The sequence below is a fragment of the Amblyomma mixtum genome, unplaced genomic scaffold (genome assembly GCF_055824585.1).
Source record: "Amblyomma mixtum isolate Tamu unplaced genomic scaffold, ASM5582458v1 scaffold_23, whole genome shotgun sequence".
Classification (NCBI taxonomy): Eukaryota; Metazoa; Arthropoda; class Arachnida; order Ixodida; family Ixodidae; genus Amblyomma; species Amblyomma mixtum.
The window spans coordinates 585044-601799 of NW_028317720.1; the positions used below are offsets into that span (position 1 = coordinate 585044).

Genomic DNA, 16756 nt, shown 5'->3' on the forward strand with positions numbered 1-16756 from the left:
TCGACCAACGCACCTGCTTCCTCCAGGAGAAATATCGCTTTTAGTATGAGCTGTGCAAGTTTCGTCCCTTTTGTAGGACCCTTGCTCGCAAAGACAGCAACTGGCTGTGAGTAATGGTCCCCAAATGCTCGAAAAGTGAAGACCAGTCCATGGTCGGCGAGGTCATCACTGGTCGGCGAGCTGTCCCCAAAATTGCTGAATCCACAATAAGTCATTGACTTTGAGTGTACTCTCATCTCCTTTCTCACTTGCATTTCATCGAACACCAAAATCCCATGTCGCTGGAACTCGTCTTTGGTTGCCATTTTTTTCTTAAATGCGGCAAAAAATCGCGTGTCAAATCCGCACTTCACCCTCACCAAACTTAAGTACTTTCGCACTGTGGTGACGCAAGGAAGCGGTAGGACATCATTTTCTCGAAGGAAGGAGTAAGCCGATGGGCTTCGAATGTGCAGTAACAGACACAGCAAAAGCCAGTCTTCGGTGTAGCGCCTGCTCTTTTTATTTGCTAGTTTAGCAGCTGCCAAACACTCTTTCACTGCTGTCAGCTGTATTCCTGGTAGCTCAGCTTCGGAAAGCTTCGTTTCAAGGTCTTCTCCAGAAATTGTCTGCAGGCGCTCACGAGCTTGCTTAAGCTCGGCAGTGAGGATCTTCAGCCGGTTACAAAGGCGATTCTTGGATCTTTTGAGGGCATAGTTCGCACGCCTGAGCGTTGCAAGTTTTTCGCGGTTTTGCAAGTTTTTCGCAGAAAATAGAGCACCACCAGGCTTCAACTTGCGTTGCTTCTCCATTAGCCTCTTCTGGCGAATTCGGAATGTGTCTGAGAGGCTGGAGCACTTCTGGCAAACCGATTCAGCAGCATTGAGGATTAGTGGACATTTCTTGTGGCGCCATTTATTATCGTAATCAAGAAACGCACTTTGCGGCTCAGCCTTAGGATACTCTTTGGCGCTTGGTCCTCCAGTACAAAGCCTTACTTTGTCTACCTGCTCCAGAATAGTTTTAACGTCCTCCAAAGACCTCACAGAGCTTGCACATTTCAAATCCTCCAAGGAAACGACTTTGCCCATCACCACTACTCTCACCTCCATTTTGTCATTAATTTCGACGAGCTTGGCAGCCGTCAGAGAAGCAGCAGGGCAGATGGCGCCCCACGAGCACGTTGCTTCATTAGTGTCCGACGTTACGTCGTCCGCCGATGCAGCACGCGAGGTATCCGACGACAACTGGCTGGCAGATCTCCTGGAGCGTTTTAGTTGAAGAAAGACAACACTTTTGACCGTCCATTTCGAGTCGGTGAAAACCCCAGCCTTTAGACAGTAGGCACGAGAGTGGAGCATGGAGTGGAGCGTTTTCGAACAAGCTTGCGAATACTGATATCGCCGCTGTTGGTGAGTTGGAATCAGATTCTTCTTCAACCGCTGTCACGTTGTACGCCTCAGCTGTAATCGAGGAGGAGCGCATGCTACCTTCTTCTGAGACTTCTGCGCAAGGTTCGGCGCTCTTCAGTTTTTTCGGTTCTAGCGGTTGCCTTTCGGCGGGTCGCTTTCTGCTTTTTGAAGTCTTCGAAAGGTAGGCAGGACAGTCAGGGAATTTCGTGGGCACCGCGTCCTTTGCTAACAACGCACGTCGTGGTGCGCTTTGCAGCACATGCCCATTGTACTCTGCCGTCCAGGTTTTGGACACACAACTGGGCTCAAAATGTCTTTCACAAACGTAATCTGTTGTTTGTAGAGTTCGGTCCTTTCTTGGTATGGCCCGCCACCACAGCTGCAGCCGTTCCCTCATTGCAGCCGTTCCCCTTCCCTCATTGCTTACTTTCCACCTTCGGGTGGCAAAATTACAATTGCTTGCGGGCCCAATTCATTTATATTGATTGGTTTACAACCGCTATACAGTAGTGTTGCGGGAGAGGCTCATTTTCTAATTCATTTAATATGCCTCGAACTACTTCATGCCGGTCGCTAGGTGCCTCCGCAGAAGCCAGCGCTGCTTAGATGTGGTGACATGATTCCCGTATTTGGCGAAGCCATTCTTCAGAAAGATCGTAGGATACTTAAACCAGCATTTTGCTACGTTGTGGGGACTCTCCTTCCTCCGTCCCCTTCAGTTTCCTTTTCCGAGATGAATCTTCCTTAGTTTTTAAGACCATTAACAAGGGAGGGCGTCGGATTCGCTCGCAACCTTGCTGGTGAGTCGGAAGACCTGGAGTCATTGCGAGTATTTTCGTTGCTACCTGAAGCTATTGTTGCCGCAATAAATGTGTCTTTTTACTGCAGCGGCATAGCAGCGCTCATCAGAGAGAGGACGTCATACTCTGCCATGAACAGGAATTAGGGTCAAGTTTCACATCCAAACCACCAAAGATTCCTGGGAGAACCACACACAGAAATATTCGTGAGTGTGTAGGTTCAATTTAATTCAGAATATCCACCACCATGTTCCGACAAACGAAAATATGGACACGCCTGAAAATTTACTTTCGAGCAATAACAAAACACCATGTCAAGATATGCTGCGGGTAGCGCATCAATAGCTTGTATGTTTGCTGGGTGCGCCTTTTTGCCTGTAATATTCGCCTTCGGAAGACCTCTGGAAAAGGGACTTTATACAACTCTCGATTTGCCCAAGCTGGACAGAGTATTGACGCTGCAGTTGGTCATACTCAGGGCCATGTCACTTCCTGGGGCTCTTAAATGTGCCATGAACCCTTCCTAGTACGCACTAGTCGATTTCCGCTCCATCCAGACAAGGCCGGCGTGCGGTATCGAATTCAGTGCCACAAGCTATGGCAGCACAACCAATCCTTCCACATAATGCGTGTCAATATGCGCGCAATTTCATACTGGGTTACTGCTCGTGCGGGAGGAATTACGCATTGCCTCAGCGAGAAGATGACACGCGTGCGTACCTTGGGTCTCGGGGTGGACGTTCACCCGAAGGCGGACATCACGTGAGGTCTTGCAAACAGGCAAGGTCATGAAGCCGTAACCTGCTGCCATACCGCGCACGTGATGGCAGACCCCGACTTTCCGCTGCTGGCGGTCTCCGCTTTCGGACCCCGCCTGCTCCATGCGGGGACATGCTTCTCACATTTGGCCCAGGCATCTGCAGAAATATAGTTGGGTGTTTATGGCATTGGGAATAATCAATTGTTCTTGGAATACTGCCGCGCTCTGGTCCTTGCCCAATGCCTCAAAAGCAGCTGCCTGTGAGTAGGTACAAGATGCTTAAACGTCACGCGTCCATGGCATAAACCTTCAATTCAATGTGTGGAATGTGCCCTGTGCTTGCTATTGCTCGTGGTAACCAGCCACGCAAATGGAATTGCACTACTGAAGGGAGGTCATCAAAAAAGGGGAGTTTATACACTAAAAATAATGGCATAGGAAAGACGTCGCGATGTTTTGTGCAGTTTGTAACCTTTTCGTCTAAAGCACCAGCCATATTTCACGGGGGCTGGAATACTGTGCCAAAATGGCTATTACCTCCGCCCTGAAAAGCCTATTTCTCCGCCCTGAAATGCAGCTTCCTCTGTAACACTGCAGATTTCAATTAAGTGAGATAGTTTAATTGCACTTAAAAATTTCTTTTTGTCGTTGGGCACCGGGGCTTGGCGCCCTGTAGTCGGATTTCAAATTGAGTAGGACCCATGCAACAATCTTTAATGCATATCTATGTACTCAACGAAATTCAACCATTATTAAAAAGTGCTTGATTGTTTATTGGTTGACTTTCAGTTTACGTTAGCCGCTGCGGAGGGCATAATGAAAAACATTAGCTGCAGAGGATTAAAATAAAATGTACTAGAAAGTCAGCCTTTCAACATAGAACTTTTTCAGTGCAGCTCTGTATTTGCCATTGGCTGGTTATATTCCCGGAAAAAAGTGTTTAATTTAAACCGAAGGAAACTGAAAAACTCAGTTTAAATTTTACATCGAAGATTTGAAATTTTGTTTGGAGGGATTACCTGAGGAAGAGCTTAGAGAATATTCCTTTTTAATGTGAAAGCATTTAGAATGTTGTCCTGGAATAACCACCTGGTAGCTGCGTAACGATATTTCGTGATTGGTTTGAGTTCGAGGGTTTAAGGTACCAAACTTACTCAGGCTATGAGGGATGCCGTAGAGAAGGGGTCCGGAAATTTCGACCACCATGTATCTTTTGACGTGCACTGACAATCGCACCGCACATGGGCTTCTTGAATTTCGCCTTCATCGAAATTCGACCAAAGTGGCCGGGATCGAACCCGCGTCTTTCGGGTGAGCAGCCGAGCGTGGTAACCACTGAGCCACCGCGGCGGGGCAGAATAAACATTAATAAAAAAAATGCAAGGCTGCCGTATAGTGATATATGGATATATTGATTGTTATAGGGAAGACTTACATTATATAAAAAATTGCGTTCATAAACGGAGTCCCGCTGAATAACGCTTTTGTCAAAAATTTTTAGGTATGAATTGGGCAGAAGCCGAAAGCACCCCTTTTCATTTTTTTTTCTTGCAGCGAACACATGAATGGAACAAGCAGAATTGCCATCCAATTGGCGTATTTCATTACTATTGTGAACGAGCATAAGAGACTCGCTCCATGAACTCTATAGCTGCCCTGCCTTGGCACTTGTTAAATTTTAAGGCACCATGCCATTTGACATAGGTGGCGAAAAAACAGGAAAAGAATGCGTCCTGTGTGTGTGCTCAAATAGCAGTGCAATATTTAGGGGACTACTCCAATGCGGAAAAAATTTGCAAGAAGGCATCAATTTTTCTTTAGCATCGACTAGATACGACTACAATGAAAATCTGTACATCGCATTTTAAAGAAAATTTGTTCTGGGCCTGAGAACACGGGCCCCGGACCAAAATTTTCTTCAACTATGTAATTTGTGTGGAAACTGCATAACTTTCCTCAATAGCAGTATGACTGCGCTTGGGTAGATGCTAGTAAGTGCTTGCTCCCTGACGATTTGCACTGATTCATGACGTCAGTGATTACTGCAGTCATCGCACCGTAAGAGAGCTACGAACCACAGCTTAAATCTTTATAACCAACTTGCCTCCCGGGGGATGAAACCCAGGTTCGTCGAGCATAACAACAACAAGAAAAAAACGATACTTAGGGTAGAACGAGGGCGTCATGTTGTTTTGCTTCTACCTGTATATACAGGTTGCGAATCGGACGCTTTAAGCCAAAAATTGCAAAACTAATTGATCTATTTGAAAGGAATGCTCAGAATAATAGAGCGAAGAATTGTTGTTCCACACAGTGCTTCAGAACTGGCGAAGGAAAGCGTGGGCTCCGAGTTACCTTAGGAAGCAAAGCCAGTGATAGAAAACGCTCGTTTATACGAGGCCAAACCAGCCATAAAGTCACATTTACCGATAAGCAACCTCAAGTACTATAGGAAACGAGTCTAAACATTCATATCTGAAATGCTCGCTCCTGCCCTCAAATGTACGGGTCTGCACCGTACATCCTGGTTCTCGAATAAACCAATGCTATCTCATAGATCAGCAGTCACTCACCTGGCTTGTGGAGTGTGATGAGGACAGTGACGCTGCTAGAAGCATAGCAGCCAGTTTGAAACGCGACGCAGGCATTGGAGACGAAGAACCAGTGGCAACGCTGCCTTCTTGCGGCACCGAGGCGAGGCTGGCCGGTCTGCAAGATGGAGACCAATAGTGATCACCGTCACGCTATTTTGGCAACAGCTGCGCATGAACTAAACGGTACGCCTTCGGACGTCTCCCACAAGAGCCTACTCTGACTTTCTGTAAAAACATTGGACATGAAAGTGGATATCAACACGGTCAAGGTAAACGACCTCTGTGTGATACTGACCAGTCAAGGGATGGGGTAAGAGGGCTCGTTGTGACGTACATGAAGGAAACCATCAGTCACTGAAACCATGGAGCATACTGGAATGTATTTTGTTATTTGTGGTGTTAATGAAAGAGTGATTAATACTGCAACTATTTTCTCATTTAAAGACAACTGATTATAAACACAAGAGAATCACATGCCGCCGGTGGGATTGCAACCCCCAGCTCCGAGGTGGGATCGACACCAACGTGCTAAGAATTTCGTGGCCAGGCATGTTAGGAGACAAGAGAGGAGGAAACGGCAGCGGTGTAGCACTAGGCACCACCAGGCACCGCATCAATATGCTCGATATATGAATGGAAGGTAGGAGCATCCTGTTTGAAAGCGGTGCTTTCAATTTATATTTCATTGAGGAATCTGTCAAAAGAGACGTTATCTATAATTTCCCCATTTTTTCATCAACTCGACCTTTCATCTTCAGCATATAACCTTATGTCACTACTCTCTTTTTTAGCCACCGATCATGCTGGCTTCTACCGCACATTTATTCACACAAAATTAGTTGGCGGTAAACCTAGGGTCTCATGGAGAGTATGTGTCTGCATCGACGTCCAAATTGGCATGGCCATCATCGAGTGTAAGGTGTCTGATTTGTTGCTGATTTACCACTCACTCCACATAATAAGTTCGGATACACCCTGATTTACCTTCATATAGTGGGACGAGTTATCATACGACCATCACTTTCTGCTTTGGGTTTTCCATTTTCTATGTAGTCCCGCAATGCACTTGTTTGTCCACTCACAACTCCACACCATAGAAATATCAAAATCATTGATATATATCGTTTCAGTACTAGAAATATGCGTATTTGGATCCGCGGCAAGCCGTTGTTCTAGATGCCTTTATATATGTTATCTGATGGATATGCCGTTTCGGAGATAATAAGCACGCTAACTTGGGATGCATATTTTTTCTGCAGAGATGACAGGACATGTGAACTGTTGGATAGCCTGTTTTGGCGATATTATAGACATTTACTTGCATCATGTCTGATTACGACTGCAAAATGTTCGCGGCAAAGCGGGCAGAGTGGTCTAATAAATATATCTACAATGTGCTCCGGCCAGTTTCGTTTCCTGTTTGTGTCATCAAAGATTCATAAATTAAAGAAATAGTACTGCCCAATGTGCAAGCGAGACTGGCTTTTAAGCGAGAGTCTTAGATTTGGAGTATATCTTGGAAATACTCTGTTTTGTAGATGTCTGGTCGATATGTTCGTGTGTGATGTCTCTGGGTGTCTCTGGGTTGTATCGTTTCTATAGCCTGATCTGCATTTTGCATATAATGGTTTTTAGACGCATTCGCTGTGACAGCGTGTGATACTACGCAGATTTTACCTGAATAAAATGTCAGCACTGGGCCAAGTGAATAAACAATTGTGAAAAGTAGCAGTCTTTTGTCGACATCTAAATCGCAAGAAATCTCAATCACTCTGCGAACATTCTTCATGTGGGCCGAGAAACATCCTCTAGCCGATAACCCCCCCCCCCCCCCCCCCGCAAGATATTTGAACAGTAGCCGGCGTGTTCCACCTTTTTAAGGCTCGCTAAAATCCTCAGGACTCCTTGCAGAGACCTCCCATGAATAAATAAACTGCAGAAAAAAAGATATATAAGTGATATCCGCGGAAGTTTCTGCGCATTTCTTGGCCGCATGTCCTGTCAAGACTTCGCAGGGACATCCTAATGATGTCGGTCCTGTCAGGAAGGTGACAGGCATGAGTGCCATAATTAAGTCTTCTCAAACCAGTAAAGTTAGACCGCCAAGCAAACTACTGTCTCCACATGCGTAGAAACCATGGAAGAGTTTTCTTTTTACAGTGTTAAAGAAAGGAGCGTCTTAAGGCTACAGGATCACCAGTCCAGCATCTAAAAGGACTCAGTATTTCTATCAATCTCCCCGCAGACAATCTTTGGTGAGATGAAGTTGGCACTTTTAGCTATGTCGGAGAATTGCACTGGCCAGCCTATGGCCCATGGAGGAGCCTGCCACAGGCTGTTTTGCTTATTTTATAAGCAAAGAGGCACCATGGATTACATCCGCACTAGGTGAATAATTTACAGCCACAGACACATAGTTGCGTATTTTGAGCAGTACAATTCCACACAGTTCAATGCTTTCATTGAAAAAAAAAACTGACTGAATGAAAACATACTGATTCTACGTCCTAGACGTGTAAACTTTGTCGTCGATCGCGTCGTCGTAAGGTCGCACCCAAAGACAGCTCGTCGTGGATTGAGGGCCTCTCTGTGAACAATTTTTGCCAGCAATTTTCACGCATGTGCCGCAAAAATTTAACGCCTGTTATGGATGTGTTGAAAGATGGTGTGCACAGTGGAGATCGGGCTCTGGATGAACACACTGCACTTGTGGACCGAACACTGCCACAGTTTCGCTCAGAAATCTAGATGGACATAACGCGGACATAATCAGGTGCACATCACCCGAAAGACAAAGGGGCTGCAGTTACTGGTGCTCTCAGTCTCCTGACAACTGAAGCCTTCAGCAGTTCGATATTAACCTGATGGTTTTAAGGCGTAACATCTAACTTGTTTGATTCAATGAAGCAAGATATTCTTCCGGTAAACCACTCTCACTGAAACTGAATACTGACCGCTTCTCTGCACCGAAATGCTAGAGGACAGTCTATATGTGGCTTTTAGAATCTGAGTGCGCCAACTGAGAGCGAGGGTTTCTACCGCACTAATGTTTCCCTGTATGACTAGCGTTCGAAAATAAAGAAGGTCATGATTTTTCTTTCGTTTACGTAGCCACTCCTTACTGTATGAAAAAAAGGCGAAGAGAAATAGCCGGCGCATTTGTTGTTAAGAGTCTTTAACAGGCGTTAACAGTGATTAAAAGACTGTTAAAAGGCGTTTAGAAGTCTTGTTAAATTCCTCGACACGTCGCCAGATGTTTCTGCTGGGTGATTTTCTTTCCCGAGTAATAGCGTGTAGACGAAACTCCGTTGCACACATGTTAGTTTAAAGGTTACTACAGCTTTGTGTTGGGCGCTGAAGTGATGTATTGGCTTTGAATGAAGGGGTTGCCTTTACAGCAAAGCTCATCATTTCACCTGATGCAGAAACCTTTCAACGCTTCCGGAATATTTTTCGACGTAGGCCGATCTCATCTAGATTGCACAGGTGGCCTTTCCTACTACCTTCAGAACCATGTCTGAAATGTACGCGCTCCATGTGGCCATGTAATCATCGCTTGGTTTTGGGGGATCTGCAGTCTCTTACAGTGACAGCAGTTACAGTAGCGGTGCTTCTCCTGGTTCTGTGACTGTGCTGGTTCTGCGGCGTTGACATATTCGTGTATCAAAGAGTAATCCTTACTTCGTGATGATGAAACCACAGGGAGAGATCAGTGCTCCTCTGCCCACTAGCACGAAGCAAATTTTATAGTCCGATAATTTAGTTAGACCCTCTTTTGTTGCTGAGAAAGGGAAAGGCACAGAAATTGGCTCATATTTTTCGGTGGATACCTCAACTGCAGGTGGATACCTCAACTGCACCGTGAGCCACTTCCCTCCCGCCTATCGGGTGAAAAAAAAACCACCACGAAGGCTAAAATCTGCAGTTTGTAGATAGAGTTGGTGTTTTTCGTTTGCTGTCCCTTTTTTAATGGCATCAAAAACACTCTTCAGTGCATTTCGTGGATACGCACACGGGGGGACGAGATTTTAAACAGGAAATACTTTGTCATCAGCTTTGTTTTCATCGGGTTTTGGAATCGCCATCCTGGGGATGCGATTGAGTAATTACTCAATATTTAATCGGGTAGTAGGAGTGGTTAGGAACGCATTTTTGGGTATATTGTAGCATGCTGCCAAGAACTTCATCCCTGCGCACCACTTCTACTGCTCTTTGAAGCATTTTTAGGAATAAACCACAAAAGTTTGCACTAGATTTCAATAGAAGTGATCGACGGAATCTGAGGGCAGCTGTGCTGCCTTGAGTTCATAAAAATTGGGTAGTGCATTAATCGCAGAGTTTGCTTTGCAGGCTGCGCACTGTGTGGATTAAAAACGCGTGTTTGGTAAAGTCGCTACTGATGCGATCATATATAGGGGGTAATCCCGTGACGTCATGTGAACCATTTTTTTTCTGGCGCACATAGTTTTAGCAATGCAGACTAGAGCAGGAGGCGACGATCTCATTAGACACGCCCGAAGCCTGTCGCAGTTCTGCACAGGCAACAAAATGGCGGCCGCTGTGGCGTTAGTGAGTACTCCCTTTAGTGCTCTTCTATCCGGTTCGTCCCGGCGACGAACCTGTAGGACATGCCAATCAATCAGGAAAAATGGATAGCCAGCAAAGACTTACCAGGCCCTTGCTGTAATACGAAGGCGCTGATGTTGTCTCCACTGACTCGTGTCGCTGCTGCAGCGAAAGGCGCATTGCCGACGAGTCAGTGGATTTCCAGTGCATTTCCCATGGACGATCGTGGCGAGGCCGGCCATTCAGCAAGGTGAAGACTGTGTGAGGCAAGGAAAAGTAGATCGGGTCCAAATAACGACTTTTGGTTGTGAAAAAGAGGGAAGAAGTCATCGCATCATTCCGTTCGCGCCTCGTGTTTTGCTTTGTGCGATCAAGTAAACCGTGAGGGTACAACGGTTTTTGAGTCAGAAAAGCACACTCCGAAAAGCCAAGCGAAGTTTTGATATGATGCTCTTCAGATGAAGTTTATAGAAGTTAATGATTAAAAGAACACTCTACCTGGTTTTATTCCAATATGGGGAACTTTAGAACCCACGCTTATGAAAGCTCATGTGTAGTCATGTTCTCAAACCTGCTCTCAGCACTTAATATTCTAAATTTTTTGCCCTAGCATGCTCCTCACGTCTTAGCCTTTTAATGCCTGCTTTACAAAGCAAGCAATGAAAGAATCGGTACCTCCACGTTATACTTTGTTAGTGCAGCCAAATTAGATAAGTGCAAATTAGATAAGATTAGACGAAAGAGCAATTAGCCTATGGCCCTATTAAGGCAACTAGTTTGAGCTGAACGAAAGACCAAGTCGAAGGTATTCAACAAGCTCGAAGCCCAAAAGACTAGTTATATTTCTCCAACAAACGTCCCAGTTTGCAGAAGTATCGCAGGACTCTGGCTTGATGTCGCAAATTTGCGGTGAATTTTTTCACACCTTACTCTCAATGGTACTTAAGCATTGACCGGAAAGCACTCGATGTTGCGAACATGTTAACATGAAACTTACTATCCAAATTCCATCTAGTGGCGAGTACACGGCATGCAACAAGTGTGTCGCGAACTGACATAACTTGGCCGTAAAGGGTTAAACAGGAAGAAATGTAGGAAGTGCCACCTTGACCGCTCTCTTGTGCCGACGTACAAGACGTGGATTCGGCCGCCGTGCATACCGTGTAACTATGCAAGGGCGTGCAGAGACTCAATCCTGTCTTTCGACAGGGAGTCCAGCATTTTCCCATCCTTCTGCCTTTAAGGATAGAAGCCACCACTTTACAAAAACATAGCTTGACTCAGTCACTTTTTACTTCAAGTAAAAAGTGCGTCACAGCAGTCTCTCTGCTAATCTCAGTCGACAACCAGATGGATTGCAATATTGAGGTGTGTTGGCAATGATTTGGAATAAATTAGAAGGACATTCTTTTTCGGGTTGAGATTTTCTGCACTCGAACACCAGATCAGCAGTCACGAAAAAAATTATGAAACTTACGCTGTCGAAATGCACCGTGTGGGTATGTTGAAATCAAGTTATTGCGAACTACATGCTCATCTGCCATGGGCAGCTATACCCACCCCATGTCGCCTTCCCGGTTGTGGGATCAGGCTGGAGGGCTGATGTTCACCCGCAAAACAAGTGCTGTCCAGAAGCTGTAGCTGTCCACAAATTTATGTCTTTAAGGCAGCCGTACTGGTGCCAGCCACTGCAAGTTCAGATGCCTTACTTCTGAAGTTTTCAAATATCTTGATATCAGTTTTAGCAACCATCTGATATGGATTGCGCATATTTTAAACATTTTCTTATCAGCTTTTTTCAACTGTTGTTTTCTCAAATGTAAATTCAGATATGCTCAGTCCAGTTTAAAACTTCTCCCTTGCAACACTGACAAGATCAAATTTGCCCATACAATTTCTGATTCAAGAAAACACAGTTAAATCTTTAAATTCTGTCTTGGAAATCAGCCTGTAACTATAGTGCCTTGTCGTTTATCTCTCAAGATTTTTCAAGAAAAGTGTATACTGAGTGGTTACCTTGCAGAAGTGCACAAATTATACCGATGACTAAGCTGCTGAGAAAGAATAATTTGCTGAAGATTTTTTCAGAGAAACAATCTGTTCAAGTTTGAGACCCACCTAGACACACGTAAAATCGTCCCTGCACGATTTGTGCCAGCTCTAGCTTGTGCCTGGTTTTTAAACTAGTCTAGGGCCTTGTCCTGACTCGCTCATCGTTGCCAGGAAAACTCGGAGGCTATGAGAGAACAAAAGGCACCCGTCACTCAAAGCCCTCCGCCCTCTCCACTCAATGCTTTCCGAAGGGGCCTGTACTAGACGGCTGCTATTCATCGAAGAGTGACCGGACCCAAAATCATGGGAGTGTAGGCCGTACCGCAGTTGGCGTAAGACTACGAAATATTTGATAACAATGGCTGACATAACTTCTTTATGCATTTTTTCCCTCTCAAAGAAGAAGCGCGTGCAGTGTAAATAACACCAGGACACATCCGTTAAAACCGCAATACATTCTACAGGAAAATACACGTTGATCCTCAGCGTTTCTCAATAATATCGTAAAGAAGAAAAAATATCAGGCAGGAGTTGCTCCCCATTTTAAAGAAAACGAGTGGCAGTAGCAGCATTGAAACGTCAGCAACATAAGGTGCCTTGCAATGACGCTATACACTATCTCTCATGCTTAGTGAACCGGCTGGGCGATAAGTAAATACATTTGCGTGGATTGTGTCGAGTCAGAGCGGCAACTTCTACGCTAACCGGCGGCCATCACGTGGGGCCTTCATGGCAGTGAGGGGCACGAAGCTAAAGACAGCTACCAGAACACGCACGTGTCGGCATATGTCGACTTCCCTTCGCTAGGTGCCTCCTCTGAAGGCAGCGCCGCTTGGATGTGGGGACACGGATCTCATACTTGGCCCAGCCAATCTTGTGAATGATCGCTGGCGGCTTAAAGCAATATTTTTCCACGTTTCGGGGACTCGACCCCACCAGACCCCTTCGGTTTCCTTGCCCGCGATGATTCTTCTCTAGTTTTTCGGAACAAGGGAGGGCGTCGGTGTCGTAATGAGGCGGACGGCTTGACTGCTGCATGCGCAGGCTCGGGATATCTATGTCGGGTTCGGTGACCTGTCGCGTGCTGTACCGTCAGCGCAGTGCTCCGCTCTCCGCCAGCGGGATGATGCCTTTTGGGGGAACAATTCCTTCGGGCTCATCGCGCCCGGGCTTGGAGTATTTGCCCAGCTTTAGCTTGGGCGAAAATTCGCTTGTAATATTGCTGGGAAGTCGGGAGGCCTCGATTCCTTTGTGTATTTTGTTGCTATCTGGCGTTATTGTTGTAGCATTAAATATTTCTTTCTGCGTCAGCGGCATTCCCGGGCTCATTACAGAGAAAGCGTTTCGTCCAACTGTGGAATGAACCAGAATTAAGGTTCAAATTCAAATCGCGAAGAAATTACCGTATTTTCCGGTGTATAAGACGCGGTTTTTTTCAAAAATCTTGCTGGTGCGTCCTATACAATGGTGCGTCTTATATGCGAATTTTCCGTTTTTTTTTTGTGAGTTCAGAAATTACTCAGGTTCATGTTCAAGCTTTTTTCACCGAAAAAATATTACTACCAATAACGCGGTTGTAACATGGTTAATACTTCAATACGGAGACCGCCGTGCGCAACTTTTTTAGGTGAACTTTATGATGAAACGGCGGGGTTGATCACTTCCGGGATCTTAAACACGCGGCCCTTTCGGAGGCCCCAAGCAAAGGTAATGTGAAATGCCAAAGGATGGCGACAGTCGCCCTTCTCGCCATTGTCAACACAAGCCAAGAGAAGCCGATATTTTTTAAGGCGGAAGCCTTTAATGCCTCATCGTTGTAAGCAGGAGCTGTCGACAAGAAATGTCACGCTTTTCAGTTGGTCGAAACTGTCGTAACGTCACAGTGCGCGAATTTCAAACGGGGCCAATTGTACTTTGGCTAGTAACCATGCAACCAATTAAAGGGATCGTATAGTGATGCTCCAAGTAAGTTTGAGTTTAGTTAATTGCTTACTTAACCAATTAGTCCAATTAACCTTTCTAGTCAGGCCAGAGAAATAAATAAAACCGAGTAAGAAATTGCCCGAGCTTGGGAATCGAACCCCGGTCTCCGGAGTGCGAGTCGAGCACACTACCACTCGGCTATGCCAGCTCGATGGTTTGGAATGAAAAAAGGTGCGTCTAGTGAATACGGTGTTTTCGTTCACTCCCATCTTCCTCCCTTCCCGTTACGGCGAGGTTCAGGTGTGCACCGAGATATGCGAGACAGATACATTGCCTTTCCTCAAAAAACAATTTACTGACGAGCAAGGCGTATTTGTCCGCGTTTCAGATAGGTCCAAATTGTCGTGATGTCACCACGCGCGAATTTTGACGGGTGTCCACCGAAATATGTGAGACAGTTACTGCGCAACTTTCGTCAAATAGAATTTTCGACTAGTGCTACTGATATATGCGAGACAGTTAATGCGTAATTTCCTTTCCTCAAATACAATTTTCATTTTCTTCATTACGGCCCCTCTTTCTTCTTTCACTCCACTTCCTCCCTTCCTGTACAGTGCGGCTCAGGTGTCCACCGAGACGACAGAGAATTACTGCGCCATTTACTTTCCTTAAAAAGCCTTGCGTTCAAAGGGCAAGGCATCGCGCCGAACGGGTGGTGGCGTTCAATGGACTCCGTGGCAGCGCTACGACACGCTGTCGCGTTCCACTCCTAAAGGCGAAGCTTAAGCGTCATTAATTGGCAGTTAATTAATGCACCAACAAAATGTGAAGTGAACAATCGTGTAGCAGAATGCAGCACTCAGGCTTTCGCCTTTCAGCACTTTAGCCGCTAAAGTTCCTCGTAATTTTTTTAGTCACCGTTTGCAAGTACGAAGTGCGAAGAGAATGCTTCAGACGTGTTGCCTTTTCAATAGCGCATCCGAAGATGAAGATTTTGAAGGTTTTATGTAAAAATAAATTCTTATGGACATAAAGAGAGTTCTTTCGCTTTTTTTTCTTTTGTGCTAAAACGTGGGCTGGTATGGCGTGAGTGTTGCCTTTTTCGATCACTTAGCGTTGCTTAAGAACTAACACGTACGGTGCATTTTGCGATGGTCGCATAAGCATGTTTAATTAAGCCTCACTAGCCTAACTGGGTAAATTGGGATGCGTCTTATAAAAGTGTGCGTCTTATATACCAATTTTTTCAATGACAGCCTGCATATATGGCGGGTGCATCTTATACAAGGGTGCGTCTTGTACACAGGAAAATACGGTACTGCAAGCCCTCCGCACAGAAATATTCGCATGTTTGTGGGATCAATGAAATTCAGAATATCCACTCGCAAGTTGACAGGCAAAATATCCTGATGCCTGAAAATTTACTTTCTAGCAATAACTACACACCCTGTGAAGATACCTTGCTTTCGGGTACCTTCTTTTTTGCCTGGAATTTGTGCCCCGGAAACTCCCAATTCAAAAGAAGTTTGTACAACTTTCATTTCCCCAAGCTGCACAGTGTATTTACGTCGCGGTTTGTCGCACTTCGAGGCGTGTCACTTCCTGGGGCTCTCGAATATGCCTTGGATATTTCACCAATAATGCGTAAGTCGATTTGCACTCCATCCAGACAAGGCAGGCGCGCGGTAGCGAATAAAAGATTACGAATCAAGACAGCGACACAAATCCGTTCCCACAATGCGTGCCAATATGCTCAGCCCCATACTGGCTTCGACTATGTGTAGGACGAATTATACATTGCCTCAGTAAGAAGTTGACATGCATGCGTACCTTGGGTGTCGAGTCGGAGCAGAAGCTTCCACTCGAATGCGGCCACCACGAGGGGCCTTCACGGCAGCCAAGGTCATGAAGCCGGAACGTGATGCCTCACTACGCACGTGACGGGTCACATTACTTCCGTCGCTCTGGCTGCATGCCGATCCTGCTCCGGACTGATGCGGGGACATGCTTCTCATATTTGTCCCTGTCATCTGCAGAAAGATGGTTGGGTGTTCATGGCATCGCGAATAATCAATGCTTCTCGAAAAGCCGCCGCGCTCTCGCGCTTGAGGAACCAATGGCGTATTAGAGCTGCGTGTGAATTTAAAAAAGATGCTTGCACAATTCAATGTATTGGATGTCCCCGGTGCTTGCCCATACCCCATCTAAGCCAGCCTAGTAAAGGGCATTGTAGTACTAAAGGGGCCCAGCTCCTGGAAGGTGGTAGTCAAATGAACGGTTGATGGCGATAGTTATGGTTTGCTTCACGGTGGCTGATCGCCCCAAAGCAACGCAAGCTATGAAGGATGCCGTAGTGAAGGGCTCTGGATAATTTCGACCACCTGGGGTTCTTCAACGTGCAATGACATCGCACAGTACACGGGCCTCTAGAATTTCGCCTCTATAGAAATTCAACTGCAGCAGCCGGGATCAAATTTCGATAGCGGCGAAATTCTAGAGTTGCTCACCCAATGAACGCTGTGACCTATTGCTGCAGTGCCACCCCAAAGAATCCTGCGGCTTAATGCTGTAGTGCAGCGTGTCTGCCTCAATGTTGTCATTACTAATGCATGCAAACCACATCTTTTTCTCACCACCACCACGTGCCTCAAAGTGCGATTGAAGCGTCTG

The 16756-nt window shown here is 45.8% G+C and overlaps 1 protein-coding gene across 20 annotated transcripts in view; it reads right to left on the reverse strand.

Annotated features, from left to right (window-relative positions):
- LOC149324567 (uncharacterized) overlaps positions 1-16756 on the reverse strand; it is a 259754-nt gene that overhangs the window by 55802 nt on the left and 187196 nt on the right. For 17 of the 20 annotated variants that reach the window (XM_089565410.1, XM_089565409.1, XM_089565408.1 and 14 more), the window contains 4 exons: positions 15917-16116; positions 10217-10368; positions 5525-5660; positions 2912-3108 (listed from right to left, as the gene is read on the reverse strand). The exons of 2 other annotated variants lie outside the window; for them this stretch is intronic. The gene's annotated coding sequence lies outside the window, so the exon portion shown is untranslated. The remainder of the gene's footprint in view (positions 1-2911; positions 3109-5524; positions 5661-10216; positions 10369-15916; positions 16117-16756) is intronic. One more of the 20 variants, XM_089565400.1, reaches the window with a different exon arrangement.